The following is an 11,393-nucleotide window of genomic DNA, read 5'->3' as shown; positions in this document are numbered from 1 at the left end:
TGCTGGGCTTGATCTTGGCCAGCTGTAAGTCCATCTTGGACCCAGCTGGATCTGTCAGAAATGAGGGAAGCTTCTGGCATCTTCCCACGGAAGCCACTCCTGTAGCCCCCTGCTACCAGAACCTTGCCATGCCATCCCAATACAGTTTCCACACAGCCTGGCTTCAAATGTCTGATGCAGCTCACCAAGTCCCAGGTTCCAGGGATTGCCTGTGACCTCTGTCTGAGGCCAAGAAAAATGGCCCTCTGTCCTTCCAGGGGTGTGCTGTCTTGGAGAAGCTGTGCTGCCAGCTGGATGAGTTCAGGAGGCAGTGAGCAGGTTGCACACCAGAGAACATGAAAGGGAGATAGACAGGGTCGTCTCTGAGTCTGAACAGCTTGAAGAGCCTCAGACCCATCTGTAACAGGGAAGACAGCAGTGTCTGCCTTGCACTATCAAGGTAAGCAAAACCTCTGGAGAAAAGGATGGATGGAAGCTGATGACTTCTGGCACCAAGAGGAATGTTCTTGCCACACCTATGGGTTCACAGCTGCAAAACAGGTTCATTGCCTTCTTAGTTGAAGAGAAGCTAGATAAGCATGGGGGCCTAGGTGGTGGACAATACCTTGCTGACGAGAGGAAATGGAGTGAGAAGGAGAAGGCACTAATAGGAAAAGTCAGTAATTAACTACAGATCTAGTGTTGGAAACATCATAGGATCCTAATAGGTTGTGGTGAGAGCAGACAGTGAGGTGGACTGAAAACTGGATGAATGGCCAGGCTCAGAGGGAGGTCAGTGACACAAAGTTTAGTTGGAGGCCAGTAACCAGCACTGCACTCCAGGGTCAATACTGGCTCCAATCCTCTTTAACATCCTCATTAATATTCTGGGTGATACAGAACAGTGCAGAGTGCACCTTTAGGGAGTTTGCAGCTGACACAAACTTGAAAGGATTGGCTGATATGCCAGAGGGTTGCGCTGCTATCCAGAGGGACCACAACAAGTTGGAGAAATGGGCTGATGGGAAACTTATGAAGTTCAACAAGGAGAAGTGCAAAGTCCTGCAGTTGGGAAGAAACAACCCAATCCATCTGAACAGGCTGGGGGCTATCCATCTAGGAAGCAGCTTGGCCGAAAGGAACCTGCAGGTCCTGGTGGACAAGGTGAACTGAGCCAACAATGTGCCCTTGCAGCACAGAAAGTGAATGGTATCCATGGCTGCGTTAGCCAAAATACTGCCAGCAGGTTAATGGAGGTGGTCCTTTGCCTTTACTCAGCTCTGGTGGGGCCACACTTGGACCGCTGTGTCCTGTCCTGGACTCCTTGTACAAAAGACAGAGACACATTGGAGAGAGACTGAGGCCACAAAGGTGATTAAGGGTGAAGCATTTTCCCTATGGGGCAGGGCTGAGAAAGCACAGACTGTTCAGGCTCAGGGGGAATTTGATCAGTGCATGTAAGACATGTGGAAGGAGGGTGGAAGGAATGCAAAGCCAGGGTCTTTGCAGTGGATCACAGTGACAGGACTAAAGGCAATGGGCAGAAGCATATGCAGGAGGCTCCCTCTGAACATCAGGAAACTTTTTTTACTGTCAGGATTGCAGAGCACTGGCACAGCTTGGCCAGACTGGTTGTGGAGTCATCATCCTTGGAGGTATTCAAAAGCCAGCTGGACGTGGTTCTGGGTAGCTGGTCTAGGTGGCTTTGCATGAGCAGGAGGGTTGGACCAGGTGACATCTGGAAATCCCTTCCCAGCTCACCCATTCTGTTTCATTCAAATGCTTCACCTGGAGTTATATTAATTATGTTCATGGGTAAAGGAGGAAGTATTTAAAGAAATTCTAATCACTGTATCTAACTGCATCCAGCAAACAACTCTCTCTGAAGACTGCTGTGGTTAAGAATATTTAACATTAGAAGCTGCTACCTTGAGCTTAATGTAGACTTGCTTTAAAACAGAGAGGAGGCTGTCTTCATCAAAGCTGGTGTTTGAAATGGAAAACATTTTGGTAAATATAAAATACTCAAAATAGCTGCTACATTCACCAAAAATGAAGAGCCTGCTTTTGTGGCTTAAATTTGCTCATTTCTCATCTTAAACAGAATGAGATGCATTTGTAATACCGCGCAATGTAACTGTATCTCTTCTGTAAAAGTAAAAAAACTTCTTGTTTTATAATCAGTGACACAGGAGAACTCTAAAAAAAAAAAAAGAAGTGAATAAAATCTTATTATAATCTATTCATCAAAATGGAAAGCAAGACCAATTTTCACCTGAAAATAAGTTTTGTGATGAGAGTTCTTAAAAGAAGCAAGGCTAGATTTAATTCCATTGGCCACAGAAATAGAATGTGAGTTAACCTGTGTCTCAGCCTAACATTTCAGCACCTGGCAATGAATCCAGATGTTTTCCCAGAACTGTTCCCAGTCCCAGCTTTGCCCAAAAGTTGCAATTCAGTAAAAAGTAAATTTCAGTTAAGATTTAGCAATATATTTACTAGTAGCAAATTTATTTTAACAAGAATGAATCATACTTCCCAGTGAAATGGTTGAGGTATTTCCACTAATTGTTTACACCCAAAATGTTTTCTTAATCTTTGAATGTTATAATTTTGACACCCTGTCTCTTTGAGTAAAAAACTTTGTATTAACTAATGTTTCCTGAGTCCTTCTGACGTTATACTGTGGCAGCAAGATATGAAGTCTGAAAAAGACTTCATTTTCGCATCCACAAATCGATAGAAGTGAAGGACACATGATACAAGTTACATATAGATCAGAGGAGTTGTAATTTTTCTAATGCTGGGACTGTCTGTGGTGCTTTGGGGGTAGATGAAATCAGGTAGTGCTATTCCAACAAGATTAAAGTCCTAATTAGGTACTAGAAGGCTAGAAACACCTGTCAAAGATTTCCTGAAAAGATGCTCTTCCACAAAAAAATCAGGATCCAGTACCATGGATTCTCTGCAGAGAGAAACTTCATGCTGTGCATTGGGTCTCTTAAATGCCATTCAGCGCAATTCTAATCCCACAAAAGAAGAGAGCTTTCAGAGATGGCAGGACATGGTATTCAGGTGCAAATGTTCATGAGAATACAGACTGTCATGAATATTCAGGGTGTTTTTCCTTTCCTCAGGCTTTCTTGGGAGTGCACTGCCATTCATACAGCTGTGTGCAAAAACAGCAGAAGGAACCAGGTTCTATAGTGGGAATTTCTTTACTTCATCTGAGTTCTTAGATTATTTTTGTGTACTCACTCATCTTTCTTATCAGTTTGTGTTGATGTTGTCTTGCATACTGACAACCAATCACGCTCATGGCTGAGATAAGGTTCCACAAATGTCCACAAGTAAATCAGTAAAACATTGTTTCATACCTTTCTCTCTGAATCCAGGCTTTAAGGCCCAAGGATCCAGGCCCCCCCAAGGAACCTAAGGTGTTGAAAACCACTGTTGCTTCTGGAAATGGAATACTTCTTGCTTAGTGAAGAACTGCTTGCATAAATGTGTCTAAAAGCCACTAAGGTACTTTCAGGAAGCCTGTTATGGAAGATTTGGAAAAAAATTAAGTGCCTCTTCACTCCTCTTCGCTGTTCCTTCCCTTGCCCAGTTCTGCAATAAAATAGTTTTCAGTATAAATATCTTGGACTTCATAGAAATATAGAAGCACTTAGGTTGGAAGAGACTTCTAAGATACTCAAGCCCAACCATTAACCCAGGACTGCCAAGTCCACTACTAAACCTTGTCCCCATGTGCCACATCTACATGTTCTATCTGCAGGAATGAGGACTCCACCACTTCCCTAGGCAGTCTGTTCCAATGCCTGACAACCTTTTCAGGGAAGAAATTTTTCCTAGTATCCAATCTAAACCTCCCCTGGTACAGCTGGATGGCGTTTCCTCTTTTCCTGTCACTTGTTACATAGGAGAAGAGACTGACCCCTACATGGCTTCACCCTCCTCTCAGGCAGTTGTAGAGAGTCAAGGTCCCCCCTGAGCCTCCTTTTCTCAGCTAAACATCGCCAGCTCCCTCAGACACTGCCCAAAAGACTTGTGCTCCAGACCCTTCAACAGCTATGTTGCCCTTCTTTGGTTACACTCCAGCATTTCAATGATACAGATTTCCAGACAAAAGTGCGCAGGATTAGGGAGAGCTCTCAGGTGTACCTTTGTACCTTTGCTTTTCTTGAGTGCTTCATGTATAAGCTCTCTGTTGAGGCAAATCTTGGTGGCTTGAATGTTGAATTTTTGTCTGTTGAATACTTGTAAGAACAAAGAGGTGGAAGTACCATTTCCCATCTCACCTGGCTTGTGTAAGAGCCCTTTAATATTTTCTTTATTTTAGTTTCCCCATCCAGACATTTCAGCTTTTCCTAGCTCCTTTTCTAGCTCTGTGTTGGAGCTAAAAAAGCTGACCTGATCTGGCTGCCAAGATGAGTCAGCAGAAGAGCTCTTTGTCCCTCCACATAGTCCTAATGTCTGACACTTCCTGGGAAGAGGCATGATTTCTTAGACACTGGAATTTCCTTTGCTGCATCAAGAGAGGTGGGCTGGGGATTAAATGAGATTGAAAAACCATTCTCATGGGGAGTCAACTGCTAAAATGCCAGAAATTCAGCGTGAAGTGAGTAAATAAAACTAAGATCACTATTCCTTCATTCCAGAGCATGTCAAGAAAAGAGTTTATATCTTCATGTGTATGTATTTAGGTTGCATTGTGCCTGCAATTTAATTTAACATAATATAGGGAGAGCAAAAATTGAAGCCAAGTCACTCCATGGAAAACTCTGGCATGTTAGTAGACAAGACACTTCCTAGCTTCAAACATGAAAATTTGAGTCATTTTTGTTGGATGTGCTCATTATATTGGCAAGCAGTACATGTTAAAATCCCCACTGTTGAGAAATCTAAATTCCCTTTTCCCTTAAAATATCTGTACTCAGTATAGGAGGGCTTATGACCTTTTCATAAGTGAACAAATGTTATAGTGAATAATGGTTGCAGTAGGTTGGTGAGGATTTTGTGTGGGAAAAGTGCTGCTCTTGGCCAAAGTAAATGCTGGCAAAATCGAAATAAGCTGGTGGAAGAGATATTTTTCATGCAAGTTGGTAGCTTGCTCCAGACAAAGTCATCTTTTCCTGTGTGTAGGATGGAAATAGCGCTTCCCTCTTCAGAGGGATGTCAGAACACATCGAAGGAAGGTGAGGCAGCCAAGGCCATGTTCAGACTGCTTGTACCCTAATGCCTGTCACAACTCCATCACTCCATTGTCTGAGGAATCAAGTCTGAGCAGTCTGAGTCACTCATGACTAATTTGAATGTAGTAGTTATAATTCCTAAATTAAGCTCCCTGAGTAGGGAGTGTGAACACACCTTCAGATGTTACAGTAAAGGGAGGGCCATCTAATTATCTTAAGAGTCTGTACTTCCCCAGAGTTTTCTTTACGAAAGGATTGGGTTGCTTGTAGTCCATTTCTTCAGTTCTCTCTCAATTCATAATCTTTTTTCCATTTGCTCTAAAAGACCATTTTCCCACTAATGTTAAAATAGGTGATACAACAGGCCATTTATTTGTTGCAGGCTGATAGTTCCCAAAATCTGAGAAATTTTGTATCTATTCAAAAAGCGATGGTCAACATAATTCTGTCAGCTAAAATCCCTGTAGGAGATGCATGTCACGCAGCAAAAGATCTCTGCTGAAGCTCCTTGAATTATTTCCTCAGACAGAGTGAGCAGTAGTGACAGATGGCCTTTTTTCCTATTCTCCATGTATTGCTGGAGGTTTGCCTTGCAGAGCCATGCTGGTTGGGATAAGAAAGCGAACAGAGCTGCCTTGAGGCTTCACAACAGCATAAACACATTGAAAGTTGGGGCTCTGGGGAGAGGAGCCAGAGCTGGACCAAATGGTGAGGACAAAACCAAAATCCTTTGCATTTTCTGTTTGCTGGTGGTGCTGCTGCTGTCATGGTGGGGTGGGAAAGAAGGAGGTGGTGACTGTAGCTGATACAAAAGCACATGTTGCCCAACATGGGCACATGTTACCCAGCAAGGCTCTGGTAAAACTCTACCCTAAGTATTTTGTCCCAGGTCACACAGAAAGTCTCAATCAGGTGAAGCAGGCCGGCTATGTCAGTGAGGAGAGGGAAGGGCTGATATTCCCGGCTAACACAGCCATGCAAGTAGGAAGGAGCTTCTGAGCTAGTGAGTGTTAAACTGTCAAAAACATTGCTTGTAGCTGCATCGCTGCTCGCTGCATTCAGGAGGGTGTTACACTGCTAAAAAAAAAAAAACCAAACCCCAGTTTTACTGAAATAGCTGTGTCCTCGCTAGACGTGCTTTTCAGGATAGCACTCTGCTATTCCCGAGCTGATAAGGCTGCCCTGCCGTGCAGATAGCCTTGACAGTGCTGCTATTCGTTCTCCTCTGTGGAATAGCAATCATAATATTTCACCCTTTGTCTTCATCCTAAGAGCCAGGGATGTCAGATCCATCCTGGGGAAACAGCCAGATCCCCCAGGTTTGGCTGTCAACTCGGCTCTGCATCCGTCGCTCCACAATGAGCCTCCCTCTGCGGGCGGTGGTGGGGGAAGGTAAACTGTGACCTTGTGTGGCAATGAACTGCATGGCTGTGCCTTATTGTCAGGGCCTGATTGTTGCTTTCAGGATTGGTCCATAAGAAAGTTCCTTTTTAGAGCTATCTCTGTTTCTGCCCTTTGTTTCTTTTCCTTTCTCATTTTCCTGTGTCTGAATCTAGCAACACACATGATTTATACCAGTGCAAACCCAGTTGCATTGATGTGGAAGGATCTGCAGCTGCTGGTGTTAGCTTGACTGGTGAATTGCTCAGTGGCTTGGACTCCTCCTAGAGCCTGGAGTCATTCTGCAACTCGACTAAGCTAAGCTTCAATGATTGCTGCCCAGTTCCTCTCTTGGGCTGCATGATCTTGTCCTCATATGGAGTTGTGCTGGCCTGCAGCCAGACTGCACTTCTTTGTGTCCATGTGCTCCAGAAAACATATCTAACACATTCCCTTAGTTAGCTGGATGCCCTACCGAGGCCCAGTGCTTGCTTTCACCTGGCTCTGTTTCCTTTATCCTCTGAGGAGAGGAATAAGCACAAATCCTGATCTCTCACTGAGCTGCCTTGGCCATCTACAAAGACATCCAGACCAGTCCCATTAAAATCATGGAAAAGATTATTCTGGGAGGTATTGAAAACACCTGGATGACACAGACATTGGTTATAGCCAGCATGGCTCATGAGGGGAAAGTCCTGCTTATCAAACCTAACGTCCTTCTACAACAGGGTACCCCACCCAGTTATCTCCAAAAGCCAGTAGGTGTAATCTTGGACTTCAGCAAAGCTTTCAATACTGTCTCACAGTGTCCTTCTGGATAAAATATCCAGCACACCACTGGATAAATGCACCATGGATTGCTGAGCAGCTGGCTTATGGATCAGGTACACTGGGTTATAGTGGATGGGGTGACATCAGAGTGGCAACCTGTCACTAGTGGGGTTCCACAGGGCTCCATCCTCAGCCATGTGCTCTTGGTCATCTTCATTAATTACGTGGACGCAGGACTGGAAGGGAAACTAAGTTCACTGACAACACTAAGTTGGGAGGAGCTATTGACTCCCTTGAAGATTGAGAGGTCCAGAAGAGAGACCTTGACAAATCTGAGGTCTGGGCAGTCACCAACTGTGTGAGATTCTGCACCTGGGATGGGGCAACCCTGGATGTGTGGACAGACTGGAGAATGAGAGGTTGGAGAGCAGCACTGAGGAAAGGGACCTGGGAGTACTGGTCAATGGCAAGTTGAACAAGAATCAGGAGTGCCCTAGCAGCCAGCAGGGCCAACCCTGTCCTGGGTGCATCAGGCACAGCATTGCCAGCCAGGAAAGGGAGGGGATTGTCCCTCTCTGCTCTGAGCTGGAGCAGCCTCACTGCAAGTGCTGGGGGCAGTTCTGGGTGCCACAGTATAAGACAGACATGAAGCTGTTAGAGAGTGTCCAAAAGAGGTCTATGAATGTAGTGAAGGTCCTTGAGGAGAAGCCACATGAGGAGTGGCTGAGGTCACTTCATCTGTTTAGTTTGGAGGAGACTGAGGGGAGACCTCATTGCAGTCTGCAGCTTCCTCATGAAGGGAAGAGGATCTGATCTGATCTGATCTCTTCACTCTCATGACCAGTGACAGGACCCGAGGCAATGGCCTGAGGTTGTGTCAGGGGAGGTTTAGCCTGGAGATTAGAGCAAGGTTCATCACCCAGAGGGTGGTTGGGTACTGGAACAGGCCCTCCAGGGAAGTGGTCACAGCACCAGCCTTACAGAGTACAAGAAGCATTTGGACAGTGCTCTCAGGCACATGGTGTGACTCTTGGGGTGGTCTGTGCAGGGCTTGTGGATCCTTGTGGGTGCCTTCCAACTCCATATTCTGTGATTCTATGATTCTGTTATTAGCAGTGATGTAGCTTAAAGCTTGTTAAAACTTGGAAGCAAAACTGATTATAATATTTTTTAGTACAATCTGAAAGCTGGGGCTGTGCAGGATATGTGATGATTGGACCATCTTCAGTCCTGTAGCTAGAAAGGAGCTGATCTTGGTAATGATTTTCAGGACCAAGTCACCTGTAGGATGCCACCAAGCCTTATGCCTGCAGTGCAGGCAGAGGCCAGCTTGGGAAAGTATGATTCTTCATGCCAGCTTCACAAGGGGATGGTGAGTGACAGCAACAAGCAGGGACTTGCTTCTTCTCCAACACTTTGCTACTACATGAGGCTGCAGCAGCCAAATAGCATCAGGCCCAAGGTTCATCTGTTCTCCAGGCAGTGCTCCTCCCAGGCACACCTTCCTCTGTGACATCTCCTTGTGGGGCCACAGCAACATGCCCTACCCATAATAAAGGCATTATGCTAAATAATATTTTACAGTCATAAGTGTTATTGCATATGGGTACTTTGTGCCATTTGGATATGTCACTGTTTAAATATTTTCTAATGCCCTTAATGATATTAATGAAGAAAAAAACCCTCTTTTTGTTTGTTTGGGTTTTTTTTTTATTGCAGGAAACAAATAGCAATCTTGCTGCTTTCAGGTAGGTTGCAAGTCCTGCAAAATTAGCTACTAGTAACACTCTTTGCATTTGCAAAAGGCAAAAGACAAAACCCTGCTTTTTTTCCCCAGTATATCCTAGTGCATTTTTTTAATAATTGTATCCCCTTCGTAAGTATCCCAGAGCGTGGCAGTGGCATTTTAGTCAGCAAGCTTTGGTGGGAGGTATTCTGGAGAATAGGATGTTTTGGAACTGGATGACCTTCACAACCACATTTTAGATGACCCTTGTGAAAATCATTTTTAAAACCTGTGTAAATTAAATGAGCAAATGTAGCAGTCTGCAGGAGATGCTGGACTCACAGTCAGATGGGAACAAAGGATCCAGGAGAGGAAATTCAACTTAGAGGATGCTAATTCACACCTATAAACTACTGTGCACAAACCAGCTGGGATTGAATTCCCTGCTCCTCTTTGGATGTTAATGAGAAAAAATGTGTAGCAATAACGGGTTAATCACCCTTCAAGAAAGGCTCTTGGGTGAAACTGAACAGGGGACAGGGAGAGAAGAGGAGAGTCAGGTTTAATTTCAGCAGCAGCACCAAGAAATCTGGCTATAGATGCCCAGAAAAGTGCTACTCCATCTGCTTCTGCTTCCACCAGTGTTACAGTGGTGTGGCAAAGTCTGCTTCTGCTCCAGCAATGAAACGGAACCTAATCAGTGAGGAATCTTGCAAAATTCCAGATTATTATTGTTATTATTATTATTGCTCTCCGATAAACCATAAGCATGCCAGGCTCTCCAGTGAGCAAGCCCAGTGAATGCAGTTGATGTTAACCTTAAGTGATACATTCCTGGGTATTCTTCACTCTCCACAGCAGCATTTTGTTTGGAAAGGAGCAGGGTGCTTGAGAGAGGGTCAAGCTGCAGCCTGTCCCAACCACTCAAAAAGTTCAGAGACTTGCGGTGCAGGGGTGCTTACAGTGACCTGTAGGTTGGCTCAACAACTCCTCATCCCTCCTAAAATCTCACTCATCCCATGCATCCTTTCCATTTTTCCTTGAGAGATTCCCTGTAACTGCTTCAGAGCTTCAGTGCAAACACCTTTGTTTGAAATACAGAATGACAGCAGCAGATGCCTTCATAGACAGCAAAAAGCTTGGAGAAGGGCAGAGTAAATAAACAGCGAAAATTAAATATATATTATTGCCACACAGAGAGGAGCTTTCTGTTCAAAATGAAGCAATTAACATGTAGGGACTCATTCTGCTGGGCTGGGAGGAAGCAGGAGGCACGTTATTTAAACAAATTGCCATGTAGCCCGTGATTATCATTAGGATTCATTCAAGCCCAGGCATTCAGTAAAGCTTCTGCTCTGCGGCTGGCTCTGTGCTGCCTCTCTATCAGTACCTATTGTTTCATAATCTCGCCATACTCGACGCTTTTTTTATCCCAACCAAGTCTGCCTTGTTTGTTACCCTCCCCACTGACTAAGCCAGAGCACATTAACAATGCAGGGTTTCATTCAGCTCTTTTTCTCGGGTTAGCTGAAAGAGGGATGTCTTCTCCCCTAATTGCAGAGGATCTCTTCAGCTTTGCAATTTCTGCACTGAAGCTTTTTTAGGGGAAGGCGTGGGGCTATACATAAACCCGAGAACTCACTGGCAGGGCAGATAATTGCTCTTTCCCTCCAAGCAGAGCAGAGCCCTCCTAAACAGCTCTGCAGAGCCAAGCTTCTGCATGGCAGACGGGAACCTCACACATGGCACAGCAGCCACAGGCTCTCTCCCTCTGTCCCAGCCAGATGGCTTCCCTCTGCTCACAGCAGCACAGCTCAGGTGGGCTGTCTAGGACCCGATCTGGCCTTTCCCGGCCATGCTCTGCCCAGGGGCAGACCCCATCTGGGGTGTGAAGCTGAGCAGGACAAGGATGTGCTGCCAAGTGTGCCTCTTGCACAGGCACCACCACACCACATGCTCCGCACTGGGAAGGGAATCACTTTCCTTGCAAGAACAGGGGGCTTGTCACAAATATTTCCAGGTTTTTAAATTTTTTCCTCCCTCTGTTCTGATCTAGAACAAAACCAACACCTTTTTGTTGCTTTAGGAGTATTGACCTGACTGAGGAGCAATCTGCTTCCTAGATGCTGGGGGGAGCAGCCTGGTCATCTCCAAGGAGCCCCAAACTTTGCATGGTCACTTTCCCCTTGGCACATCTGCCAAGTCCCCAGTGCCCACAGTGTCCTGTGGCAGATCAGAGCTGTAGCACAGGAATCCATCCCTGACAAGACTCAGCATGCTCAAGCCTCCCTTGGCATCTTCCCTCACCCTTTCTCCTCTTCATGAGTATCTGTGCCTCC

The sequence above is a fragment of the Molothrus ater genome, chromosome 2 (assembly GCF_012460135.2).
Source record: "Molothrus ater isolate BHLD 08-10-18 breed brown headed cowbird chromosome 2, BPBGC_Mater_1.1, whole genome shotgun sequence".
NCBI lineage: Eukaryota > Metazoa > Chordata > Aves > Passeriformes > Icteridae > Molothrus > Molothrus ater.
Note: the sequence above shows the minus strand (reverse complement) of the source record.